The sequence below is a fragment of the Apus apus genome, chromosome 3, assembly GCF_020740795.1.
Source record: "Apus apus isolate bApuApu2 chromosome 3, bApuApu2.pri.cur, whole genome shotgun sequence".
Taxonomy (NCBI): Eukaryota; Metazoa; Chordata; class Aves; order Apodiformes; family Apodidae; genus Apus; species Apus apus.
Genome location: NC_067284.1, coordinates 86470004 through 86483985, shown reverse-complemented (window position 1 = coordinate 86483985; position 13982 = coordinate 86470004). Strand labels below are relative to the sequence as shown.

At 39.8% G+C, this 13982-nt stretch overlaps 1 long non-coding RNA gene across 3 annotated transcripts in view; it reads right to left on the bottom strand.

Annotated features, from left to right (window-relative positions):
- Window positions 1-13982, bottom strand: part of LOC127382934 (uncharacterized) — a 128943-nt gene that overhangs the window by 33461 nt on the left and 81500 nt on the right. For all 3 annotated transcript variants that reach the window (XR_007889067.1, XR_007889068.1, XR_007889069.1), the window contains exon 3: window positions 10999-11053. This is a non-coding gene — a long non-coding RNA (uncharacterized LOC127382934). The remainder of the gene's footprint in view (window positions 1-10998; window positions 11054-13982) is intronic.

Genomic DNA, 13982 nt, shown 5'->3' with positions numbered 1-13982 from the left:
GGCCTGTAGCACTTACAATTAGGGCACACAGACAGAGGCATTTGGCACCAATGAGATGGCTTATGGAGAAAATGCACCGTTTCAGTCATCTGAAACTAGCAGCATTAGACACTTGTCACAGGCAGAAATTGGAGGGACACGGCAGCCAAAGAGAGGCCTAGACACTTGTAGCCAAGACAGCCAAAAGCCCAGAGTTTAGGCAGTGGGAGGGAAGTACCTCAGTGATCAAATACCCAGGAAGAAATGCAACTGTAGGAAATGTCGCAGAGGAGCGGCAGCACAGTTGGATGAGAGATCACCGAGCCAAAGTGCAAGACTCCTTAGGACTCAGAAGAAAGAGGCAGTGAAGCCAGTGATAACTAGCAAGCTCCACCACACCCAGATTTACAAAAGTAGGGAAGTCTGGGGAGTTTTGAGCTGAAGCAATGACTGAGCTCCTCCACGGGTGAGTCTGTGAGCAGCTGTCTATGGGATATGAACAGCCCTTGCCCAGCTGGGCTGCTGCACCCGCTCCCCTGGCAGCAGATCTGGGGCTCCAGGAGAGGTGAGCAAGCAGGGACGATGTCCAATTAGCATGGGACTGATGTTTCTGGTTTCTCCAGTCTGAAACCCACTCTTAGTAAGTTTCTGCTTAAGATTTGCTGAGAAAAAAAAAATAAAATAAAAAAAACCTCCATACCTCAAACATGAGTAATACAATATTAATCAGTTTCCCTTCTGAAATATACTGTAAGACTCACCATGCTTAGGAAAAACTCACCAATACAATCTCCATAATTTAAAATAAATGAGACCACTCATTCAAAACAAACAAACCCTGAAAATGAAATTGCTTTCTTAATTGTGAATTATTTTCCCCTTCAGCTCATGTTCTTTTGGATTCCTTATTTCAGTGTGACAAGAACTTGACTTTTGGTGGGTTTTTTTATTATTTTTTTTAACCTTTATGATCTCTCCAGGACTGGATTTTTATATCAGCTTCCACATTAAGTTCCTATTGTATTTGTCGGTCTATGAGATGCAGTGAAGTTTACTTTACAAGGGAAATCTAGCTTAATTCCAATCTTTCGGTCAAAATATGGCTTCATCTAAGTCAGCTGTTTAAAACTCGTGAAACAGAGCCAGGGGAATAAACTCTCCATATTTCCACCATTTTTGTTCTATTAACCCTGGAGAGAGAGCACAGCTATATTCTTGATCATTTCTACTTTAGCAAATGGTTCCTAGCCACCCTCCTAAAGCTTAGCTCTATGTCTGCTTTTTGTAAATAAACTACACCAGATGAAGGATTGAAACCCACTTCTGAGATTGCTGTGGAACATAGACTTGGCATGTATTTGCTCAAGAATGCTTACTGTAACACATTGCTCTCAGGCACATGGTGTGATTCTTCGGGTGCCCTACACAGGGACAGGAGTTGGACTTGATGATCCTGATGGGCCCCTTCCAACTCAGCAGATTCTATGATTCTATGATCTTAAACACACTGGTAGAAATACATCCTGTGTCAGGAAAACAAACCACAAGAGACGAGCTGTTGATTTATCTATGCGATGAGTTAACCCCACAAGCATGGCATCTGTATATACAAAAGAACTTCCTACAGAAATGTGGGTTTACTTTACTATAGGAGGAAAAAAAAGCAAGCATATTAGAGCAGCCAATATGAAAAGCACATATTAACAGGCTGCTTGGCACTAAAGTCATACTGGTGTAAAGGTGATTCACTTCTGATTTACATTAGTGCAAATTCAAACTGGCTGTGACTTTTTTGGTTAACGTGACGGTAAAGCTCACTAGTTACTGGTCTGAAATGTTTCCCTCAGGGCAACTGTGACAGAGTGATGACTTCGAGAAGGCTGTTATCATTATGGCTCTGTCACTTACTGTCCATAGAACAAAATAAGCTTCAGAAACATGAAGTATTCGTTAAAACAGTACAATGTGGAACTGAGTGAGGAAAAAAGAAAAAATAAAAGGAAAAAAAGGAAGAAAAAAAACCACAAAACAACACAAAATAAAAGGTCTTGCATTTTTACACAACTCTTTCGGCAAATAATTCAAATTTAAGACCTCTACATTAGTCTATGAAAATGACAGATTTCTAAACTGTCTTTACACTTGTTTCACACTGGTGAATCACTTCCTGTGTTCTTGCTACACACTCTTCAGTAACAATGATGTAAACTACTGCTGTAAATGACAGAAGAAAAAATGGGTGTTTTTTTTTTCTTTCAACAGAGAAGTTAAGTCCTCATAGTGAATGAAGAGCTCTGACTGTTCAGCACCAGCAGCTATGGCAGTCTGCCAACATGATCATCTAATAAAGTACAGAACAATGGTAAACTTCTCTTGCAGTCCTCCCAAATCAAATAGATTTTCAGCATAGAACAACATGTACCTAAAACTCTGCAAAGTGATGTGAGATTGCAGTGACGAGCAAAATCAGAGCAATATGTCTCAAACAATCACACATCCTGGCCAGTCTTCCAGAAGACAAGCAGATACTTTATCTCTTAAGAGGGCAAAAGTAATGAAAGAGCTTAATCCATTCATTCTGTTCTCAAAGGCAGAGTCCAATTCTAGCATAGTATCACAGGAAGCATCTGTTTTATGTTGGTCATCAGTCATTCGTCAGCTTTTAAGCCACCATAAATTCATCAACCTGGAACACACCTGAGGGAAATCCTACAATTGGAAGAGCTGGAATGTTGTTGGTCCAGATGAAGACACAATGACAACTCTAGGTAGGGAAGGTCCAGAGCCTCAGTGCAAGGCTCTCTCCTTTTAAACATGTGCTACTAGCCCTCACCCAAACCACACAGGCACTAAAGCCATGCACATGCACACCATGCAAAAAAAATAAGACCCCTTTCCTGACCCCTGTATCTAAGGGGAAAATGACCTTTCAGGCCCCATCCAGCCTGAACAACTCTATGACCACTTGGTGTCAGTTTTTGTCACTTCCCAATGCTTTCTATTGCACTGGGTTTGGCAAACCTAAGAACCAGGTGCAGCCCACTGCCCATGGGCAGCACGAGGCACCTCTAGAAAGGTGAGCATCTGTCACCACCTGCTGATCCCCCAGAGGCCTCTAACCAGAGCAGCCAACACCGCCCTTGGTACCAGGGTGTGTGGAAGATTGGCACAACTTTAGCCTTTACTTCTGCTGATACGAGGAAGATGCCCACATGCTGGAGATGAAAAGCAAGTAAGACATCAGCATTGCTGCACTCGCCATCTTTAGAAGCATTTAGGAAAGCAGGCTGGATTGTTGCTGCCCCTGCAATATCTAGGCTTAATGTCAGGTATCTAAAGCAGCCTAAGTATTACCTAACTAGTGTTAACATCAGGTACCACCATCTGACACTGCTGGCCCTAACTCACAGTGATCAGACTGATCACTTTGTTCAGGGATATACCACCACACCTGCTCCAATATATGTCCTACAATACCTCCCTTTACAGTGACAATTCCCATGAATGCTTTGCTCGAATCAAGCTATATGCATGTATGCCAACAACCAAGGAGGTCAAATTAATTAAAAATACTTAGGTTATCCAAATTTCTAATTTCTTACAAATGTTTTCCATGCAGCTGACATTGAGTGCACATTGGATGACTCCAGTTGCAAAGAGAGCTGGTAGGCAGCTAGGAGAAACTCTCACCTTCCTCTGCTTCACCTCCCATCCAGCAAGCAACAGAGCAGCCTGGCCTGCAAAAGCATCACTTCAGGGTGCAGCACGGCTGCTGAATTGAAAGTCTCTCCCAGCAGCTTATTGCATCAATAAACAGCAAATGCAAGGCACCCTTACCTATCGTCTCCATTGTTCACAGGTAATGTTTACAGGAAGCCAAATATAAGATGTTACAGAACAACAGTCTTGAAAGGCTTTGTTTTACTTCAGAGCTTTGTTTACCTTCTTCCTCTGCCACAGAAAACCTAATACTCCCCCATATATTCATTGTTCTCAAGCAAAGATCTCACATTTGGTACACTCAGAATGCTTTCTTTAGAATTCATATTGTCCTGGTTTGAGGCAGGATGAAGCCAATTTTCTGTTTACTGATACTTTTTTTCTTCAGTGAACTCTCTTTTAAGCAGCACACTTGCTGAAAGTAGCAGCAAGTTTTCCAGCCAGTGGACCGATAACATTTGAATGCTTATAGTTAGTGCCAACAGACCAAGGACACTTTGCTCTGCTCCTTCAATCTGCTGTTTCAGACACTAAAGGAACAGAAGGGTAGTATCTACAACCCTCCCGTAAGGAGGAACGGACTAGACAGACTGGAAAATTGGCCAAAGAGAGTATTCCATCCCATAATATATTTGGCACTCAGTATAAATTCAGGGATCACAGAAGTCAAACCTTCCTTCATCTTCTTCTTCCCTTCTCTTCCATCCATGGCTGGTGTCCAGGGAGGACTCTGCCTATCCATCCCCTTTCATCCCCAGGCTCATGCATTCCTGACCTTCATAACTCTGCCCTCAGCTCCTGCCTGCTCTACCGCTCTCTCCGGCAGCTCCAGGACATTTCGGGACCACTCACAGCTCAGGAGATGCCATGGGAAATGCTGGGGGTGGGAGGATGCAATAGGGTTTTGCACATACTTGTATGTATTTGTATATATTTTCTTTTATCATTAGAATTTAATTAAAACCATCTGGTTTAGTTTTCAATCCAGAAAGTCTCTCTCCTTATTCTCTCTCTCCCTTCCCTCTCTGGGTGGGAGGGGGAGGGGATCAAGAGCATTGTTGTCATTCATTTCCTTGCCAATCCTGAGTCAAACCGTGACACATATGTATAAAAAATCACTAAAATCTCATTTGCATTTACTATTTTTACTCCAGAAAAATATTACAGATACTCTGAGAGATGGTAAATGCTTAAAAAGACTGTTCCATAGGTGCTATATTGCTGTTTCTTTGGCTCAAATAGTGAGTTTTGCATTTTTTTCTTTTGGATTGAGATGCAAAGTGTGTTGGACAGACCTAGCACCATTCAGGACCTCCTAGGATGTCCAAGCCACATCTGACACAGGATTTCTGGGAGGCCATTTTCTGCTGGAGAGCAAGGTAGGAGGCTAAGTAGAAGACTGTTAGAGCATCTCAAATGATGCTAGATGCTTTCAAATTGCTGAATTGTTTCCCAAATATTGCTTCTTTCAGTGAAAAGATGTGAACAGTTTCCTAGCTTAAAAAATCTCTGTCAGCTATCTCAGGAGACTGCATATCCAGCCCCTCTCTCCATCTGCTTGCTTTTAAAGTCAGTTTTCTGCTAGGGACAGAAGAAAGTATCTTTAGCTGCTAAGCTCATTTGTGTGTTCAAAAACCTGGAAAACCCTCAGTCCATATAATTTAGCTCTGAGCTGCCACTGAGGGCTTCACCTTCACAAGCAAATTAAAAATCTTTTGCTAGACAACTCATTATAATTGTATCTGCTCAGATTTATGGATAGATGTGCAAGAGCTGTGATGGATCTTGGATACCTCTGTGTAAAACAGGCCAGACCATTTAGAAACTAGACATTTGCCAAAACTACTTACAGGCTTATGGGTGCCCCAGAGTATTGGGTAGTAACTTCAATATTCAGATAGTTTTGCTACAAAAAGCAAAACTCTGTTGAAGCTGAAGGCAAATGTTTTATTTTCACAGGGTTCTTGGACTCACTTATTCACAGTTATTGACATTTTTCAGGCTAAGAGTATGTAATTAACAGTATAACAATGTCAATGTAACAATGCATAACAAGTAACAAACCAGTTTCAGTGAAGCATTTATAATGATGGATTGTTACCAATTTTAAAATACTTGTCATACTTTCTTATGTCTGGAGTTAGGAGATATCTTCCCAGGCTCCTTGACTGATTTAACAAAACCCAGACCTTTACCTCTGCGATAGCTGCCTTGAGACTCTGCACAGACAGGGGAGAGAACAGACACTCGTGGGGCATGATGCTCATGTCCCGATATGGGTGCCTAGAAAGGGCAAACGAACCAAGCCATAAAAGGGCCTATTTCTTCCCTTTATGATAACAGATGTGCCGGGTGATCAGCTCAGCTTGCAGAGACTGGAGACATTCAAGTTTAGCAAGAAAGGCCCCACCAGGAGCGCCTGCTGCCCTCCTTGTTGGTTTGTTTTGGGTTTTTTGTGTAAAGGCCCCAGGCACTACAACAGATTGAAAGGTAAAATAAGCAATCAGAAGGCCAAGGGTTTAGCCTAGATTATATGTGAAACATTAAAGAAGCACATTCCAGTTTTCATATTTTCTTCTTTTTTAAAAGCAAAAAGTGAGTATTATTATTATTTTCTAATGTGGGGCCATTCCCATAAACCTCAACCAGGCTGAGAAAGACAGCTGAGGGTGAGCAGCTACACTGAAATGCAGGAGGACATGCTCTCCTCTCTCTATCTAGTAGGTAAGGCTAGGAAGTTTGTAAACAGGAAATCAAGTTTGATTTATGTTGTGCAGAAAAAATGTCTTTGTCTTTTTAACTAGAAATGCAGCTCTTCCTAAAGTAAACATTTCTGTGGTTAAAAGTAATTTTTCATTTTTTTCATTAGAACCCAGAAATGAAATGCCTTTGAATCATGTCAGCCTGAATAGAAATGTGCCAGATGAATTTTTGGTGTGACAGTTCAGCACTAAGCTGCATCCACTTGGATTGTTGCAGTGCTTCAGTACAACATGAGCTTCTGCAGGAGGACAGTTTCTTAGGCTGCCCCTTCTGCAAGAAAAATTACACTTGGATGGGCGGCATATGATGTGATGTGGCCAAACAGGTTCAGTCCAATCCAGACACTCAACCTAGAAGGAAAAATCGAAAGCAGAGGAGCTGGAAGTAAAAGTCCCACGAAACTCAGATTCTCAGTCTTTTGTACACACTAAAGTTATTACAAAAAATAATAATAATTAAAAAAAATAATATTAAAAGAAGCCTTTAATTTAAATTTAAAAAGCACTATGGGTATATGTAAGACTAGAAAGTTTGGGAGTTCCCCAAACTGTCTCAACTTTTCATGCCAAGTCATGAGGAAGAAAAATTAGAAGTATCAGAATTTTCCACAGCACAGAAAGCCTGGTCTTATGCCCACCTACAAGAATGATCTCAGGTTTTATGCATATAAGATGGATATGGGTAGGAAGCAAAAAAAATGAAATTTTTCTTTCTCAGATGAGTATTTCAATTTATCAATGATTCAGTAAGAACAGAATCTGCTGATACACATTCAGAGGCAGCATTTTCAAAATAAAAAATTGTAGCTTTTTTTTTAGGTAAAAAATACATTTAGCAGAAAATAAAATATATAAATCCTGCAGTACATCTTTCTAGGAGCTATAATTATAGCTCATGTCTTTAAAAGATAAATTAAATCCATGATTAACAATGCTTTTGCCAAGAACCAAAATGGTATTTAGACTGTCCTATCCCTCAAATCTCTTTCTCATCTTGTTACATTTCTAAATTTCTATGGAATCATCAGATTTCTTCATATGGAAAGTTCTTTGAAGGACAGATGTTTATGATAGAAGTGACAAAGGAAAGCTGATGATTTTCATGTTAATTTAACAAATAATGTGAGATCATTTAACAGTAACTCTCCTTAATTATGAAAAAGTAACATATTTTTCTTCTGACTTTTGAAACAGCACAAGTAGAGCTGTTGCTTTAAACTGATGCTTCAGGCAATCTGACACATTGCTTGATCACTTTAGCATTCTATACACTGGTGCTATGAACATTTACTTGCACTATATGCCCAAGGGTCAAAGTATGGTGTAAGCTGCACAATTAAAGTTATCAAATATTTATGCAGCTGTATAACTCTGCTGGGTATGCTTTAAGTGTTCCGATGCAAGAAACAAAATATGTGTGTGAAGGAAAACAATCTGCATAATACAAAGGCTATCCACATGCAATAGTGCAGGGAGCTTTGCTCAAATAACACTACCCACCTTCTTTTTTTAATCCCAGGCTGTCCACAAAATGATGTTTCTTAAAAAAATGAAAGTAGCAGATCCTAGATTTCTGCCTCACTTAATTCACTACTTTCTAAACATCTATATCCTTAAGTGTGTTGAAAATACTTTTCTTCTACCTCCTACTGTTGTAACCTGACATAGCAATTGCACTTGCACATATAGAGATAAAGGATTTAAGAATGTGCTGTCTCGGTCATGAGTAACTTCATATATCCTGCCAAAAGGCAATAGGTTTCCCCTCTGGGATGAAGAGTCAGCCATAGCTATTTCCAGATAATTTATGAAACAATTTTATAGTCTCAGGATCCCAAATTAAGGTGTAGAAAGGTGAAGGAGATCTGTGTGCTATCACAGTATCTCATGATAAGTAATCTTCAAAGGAGTGTTAGATAAAATGGTCAGATGTGTACTTTAAGTGCATCAATTCTGGGACCTATCCCCAACTCTCTAAGACTGGAGCAAAAACAAACCACCAATTACTTGTAAAAAATGGAGGAGTACTTTAGTTAGTGACTAAGGAGTCCGGCTACCCCTGGGAGCATGGAGATGCTTATTCAATGTCAGGAATTAATGCCTGGCTAAGGGACTTTCAAGGGGTATGTCATCATGTGATGGCTCTCAGCTTGGGATCTGCAGACCTGGAGCATGCAAAGTGTCTTCCTAAGATGACCATAAGGAAAAATTAAGAAAAAAAAGTCTGTTAATGTACATACCTCAGAACTTGTACTGGAGGATGTGTCTGGCCCATGAAATAAAGATAAAAAGCCTGCTCTCAGTCAGTGTATAAAACAGCTCAATTTCATACAGAAAATAGAAGGACTGCATCCAACAGAGTTAGAAAAAGCTGACAGTTGTTTCTAACATGTTTTCTGGAATAACATACATCTCATCTTTTAGATTGCATACCATTTGTTGTCCTGTCATCCTGTTGCTGTCTTCATTTCAGAATTAACTGTGCAAATTAATTCTTTGTCACATGAAGCAACGGATGTTTCATTTTGGTTTCTAGCTGGGAAGGTCAAATTTTTGCCTAAGTGAGAGTCCTAGATCCATCTGACTTTGCACAACTTCGTTTGTTATTAGCAGGCAGACTTCATCATGGCTGCAATGTCTGCCATCATCTTGAATATTATGCATACCCACTGTATTTTTTTTTTAAATTCACAACGACTAAGCTCTGAACTGTCTTTGAAAAATCTCCAGACCCTCATCAACTGAATACATTTTCTGGGCTCTTTGCATGCAAGATAGAGTTCTACATAGTGACGGTATTTCCCTCAAGTTTTCACTGACCTGTTTTCAGAGAAAATACACAGCTAGCTGTCTGCAAGCAAAACAGACATGCCAGGAAGCATAAACAGAAGTCTAAGGACACAGTTGCTCTAGTAATTACTGCTCCTGAGGAGCTGTGCTTGAGAGGGGCTTTTGTACACCACCAGAGGAGAGTAGGTGGTGTGATCAGGTCAGAGGATCAAAGCTCTGCTTGGGACTTCTCAGAGCCACAGCTGGATGGAGCAGGGAACTGGTAAGGAATAGAAACCTTCTTCCAAAACACATCTACGTCCCTTCTCTCTCACAGAAAGCAGAACGGGACTGATTATCTCTGATAACTAAGAAACCCAAGGGACCACCACAGAACAAGTACCATGACCAGGTCGAACATCACCCAACTGTAATTGCTTCTGCTTGGGCTTGCACTGAAATTGGATCTCATGTATCTCTATGGGACGAGTGCCTGAGAGGCAGAACTGAAAGCTCTGCACGTATCTTTTGGAAGAATCAACACTTGACAAAATTTCCTGAAATATGATTATCTGCCAGAAGTTACACAGCACCAGGTTGAACTGAAAATTCCTTGTTGCTATGGTTGCCACTTGCTCTAAATCTCTTTACTACTCCTTGTTGAACAGCAGCAAAGAAGAATAAAAACATATACAACACTTGTAATTGCCTAGTGCATATTTTAACATTTCTCTTTGGTGGCTGCTTTAAATTATGCAGTAATATTGCTGGCATGTTTCTCCACTCCTTTTTCCCTAAGAGGATACATTTTACACTGCTGAAATTGGACACTGGGTGTAAGAATCACACATTTGAATATTTTTTTCAGTAGCAGATGTGTCACATGCAATGTATTACAACTCAAGCTGTAAAAATTAAGTGGCATTTGCATTCATTAAGCATACATGAAATTTAATTCCATTAGGTCCAGCAGCATTAAGATCTGTCTGTTGCTGTTGATGCTACAGCTTAAGGACATTATATCTTCTGGCTAGATTCTGTTTCATAACCTAATAAATCCAGGAATTAAAATCTGGCTTGATGCCTTTGCAAATCCAGCACAGCAAACATAGAACATGAAAGCTGTAGATGTAAATTATTTATATTCATCATTGTTCAAAATATTAATTTATCAAAAAGGTTTAACAGAGTAAGCAAACTCCAGGCACCATGCCCACAGCAGAACTAATTTAAAAGACAACAATATGATTTGCTGAAGCCAAACCTCACTTATAATCTTCCTGTTTTGTTACAGATACGATACAGAAGAACTGTTAACAATTCATCAAGGCTATTTAAAGAATTAAAAGCTTACAGGTACATTTCAATTAAGTTCCCAGAAATGTTGATCTGCCCAATCCCCAAGGAAAATCAGAGGTGCTTTACTTTTTAGATTTTGATGGTTTTAGCTGGTGTAGAAACTAGGTAAAGAAAAGGAAGGCAAAATGTAAAACTTTTACATTTGCAGCTTTTATAATGAAAGTATAGTTTGGGTGCACAAGTATAACCCTGGACAAGGTATAATCACTTTGGCCTGCATGAAAACAGAAAAACAAGACTGCCCTCCTTACTACTCTGAAATACAATCTAGCAATTAAAAAGCAAGAACTGAAATTCTATTAGCACTTTCTGTGAGATAAATCCAGGTGCCAGTGTAAATTTTAATCCATAGCCCTTAATTTCTAACTATCAAATAAACAAGGGTTAATGAACCCTTGAAAGTGCTTACCTTCCAGTCTTTGATTTCTTCTCTGATTCTTAATGGCATCATCAAGCTACTCCTCCTGTTGGAAGTACAAGTAAAATGTTTACTTCTAATGAGCTGCACAACAAATCTATTCCCATGGAGATATGAGACAGTTCACTTAATTATGTACAAATTATACCTTATTTTTCTATAAGTAACTTTCCAGTGGTTTGAGAGGTTATTTTGCAGAAATCAAAGTTCACAGCTTTGTTGTAGCTGTATCTACAACATTATTTCAATGGCATCAGTGTTCACCACAGGCAAGAGATTTGCCTTTTTGCCTTTTCGCCTTTTCAAGGACACTTTATAGACAATCTTACCTTTGTTTCACTCTAAAACGTGCTAAGTGCAACTATTTTATTTATATATATATAAATGAAATATTAAAAAAAATACAAAATTAATCTAATCTTACAGCAGTTTTACTTCAATTTCCAAGCTGTTCTGTCATTGCTTTGAAAAATCCCTCAAACTACCAAGATACCCTTCGAAATTCTTCAGATCTAAGCCAAGTCACCTGTATCTTTCTCCACAGTCAATGGAGAGAGAGAGGAATTCGCAGAAAATAATTTATCCCATCTTATAGTAAGTGGCCTCGATAAGAGATCTGAGCCTGTTTAGAGGTCACTGTTTCCCTCTAGGAGGCCATGCACTGGACTGTTTAGATCACTAATTCTTAGAAAACTCAACTTAACTGAGATCTCACTTGGTACCTACTTTAACTGTAATCCGCTTTGAAAGTCCAGTCTCAGCAGTATGTTTCCTATTAATTTATTGCAACATTGTGGGAAGAAGCTGCACATCTCTCTATTTATGAGTCAAATTAAATAATTTTATCTATAACAAATAACACACAGGGGATGACTTAGCAACAAATGGTCCCGCCTGCTTTGTATTCTACTTAGAGAAAAAGCCATAATGTAAAGTCCCAGTCACATTTAGGAGGAAATTAAATAAATATTTTTTAATGAAAAAGTGTCATTTCATTTTCTGTTTTCTAGTTGTCATGTTTTCTCATTGGTGTCTGTCTGGAACTTGACAGACCACAAAATATGAACCTATTTCTGTGACACTTAAAGCCAGAGAAATGCAGAAGACTGTGATCAGAGATCCTGGCTGCTTTGCATTGCAGAAGTGATACTAAGAAAAGGCCCTTCAGGGGAAGCTGAGTTCACCCCTGTCTGCAGCCTCTTTGCAGTATTGATCTGCATCAGCTGATCCCAGCCTTTCCACCACAACAGTCTGTGTCAGATGTGAGCAAAACAATTGCCCCAATGGGGTATGGACTCTGAGCTAGGACATATTTTGGGACAGGGTGGTGGTGGAGGGGAGGAAGATTTTTCATGGGTTCTCATGGCCCAACATAGGAAAATGCACAGAGTGCCCTTACCTTCCTTCTCATTCTCTCTCAGGCCCAGCACAGAGCTCCCATCTTTAAAGAGAGAAGCATGTTTTATGTAAATCACTTCCCAGTGGAGTCACTCATTATTAATGCAGGCAGCTCTATAGGGAGAAGCCCATGACATTTAGCAGCAAGAACTGTTAATGAAAATGTCATTAAAGAAGTCAACCTGCTAGCCATGAAACGGCCTCTCTACCTTTTATTTTTTTTTTCCTGTTCTCTGCACCTCTGCATCTCTGGGTACATTTCCCTCAAGTCAATCTCTTTTGGCACCAAGTCACAGCTTTACTTGGAGCAGGGCATCAGTTACTGGCAAACCAGTCATATTTGAGAGGAAGTACTATTTAAACATTGTGGGGAAATGTGTCAGAAACATATTAGGTAAAAATGGGACTAACTGACAAGGCTGAGGAAGGGGAGACCCCAGTAATTGGCTGTAGGTTAGGCAATTTCCAGTAGCAGTGATCTTGAAGGTGCAATGTAGTGCCTGCTTTCCTATGTGTTCAGTAGTTGAGGACTGAGCATCTCATTTGCTTAGATCTTGCAAGTTCTTCATGCTTGTAACTCATATTTTTCATATGGCTGAGGCATTTGGGGTTGTTCAGCCTGAAGAAGAGAAGACTCCAGTGGGACCTCATAGCAACCTAGCAGTACCTGAAGGGGCTACAGGAAAGCTGGGGAGGGACTTTTCACTGGGGCTTGTAGCGAGAGGACAAGGCATAATGGTTCTAAACTAAAAGAGGAGAGATTTAGGATAGATATCAGGAGGAAATTCTTTAGTGTGAGGGTAGTGAGACACTGGAACATGCTGCCCACAGAAGTTTTGGAAGCCCTGTCCCTGGAAGCATTCAAGGCCAGACTGGATGGGGCTCTGAGCAACCTGATCTAGTGGGTGGTGTCCCAGCCCATGCAGGGGAGTTGGAACTTGATGATCTTTAAGGTCCCTTCCAACTCTAACGATTCTATTATTCTATGATTCTATGATATTTCTGGCACATCTGTGTGGTGGGGATCTACTTAGCTGATTCAAAAAGCCTAATCCAACAATTCTGCTAAAAATTTCCTTGCTTCTTCAAACCATTTATATCTCAGCATAAGGACTATATTAACTGGACATAACTCTCTGATAAGCTGACTCAAACTGGGAATGAACATCACTTTTTTATTTCCTGAGGACTTTCCATTTCTACATCTGAATGTTGAGGGCTTTCCTTTGGAAAAAGCTATTGGTATTAGGGAGAGGTCACCCTGGTCTATGTGCACATGTGCTGGTCATGGCTCATGTTTGTAAGTTATAAGGGAATTAGATATCTTTCTACTTAACCCTGAGGGCTATCAAGATCTGTATTGTATGCATGTATTTATATTAGGCCCTTCAAAACTTGTGGATAAAGTCAGCAACTTTATTAAAACAGCTATCACATTTATAAAATAATAACAATATAAATTGTGTTTTTTAAAAAAACCCACTACTCTACTCATAAACCCTATCACCCTTATGACCTCACAGAACTAAGGCTGTAACAGCCTACATACAGTTCGTGATCACAGAATCATAGAAGAG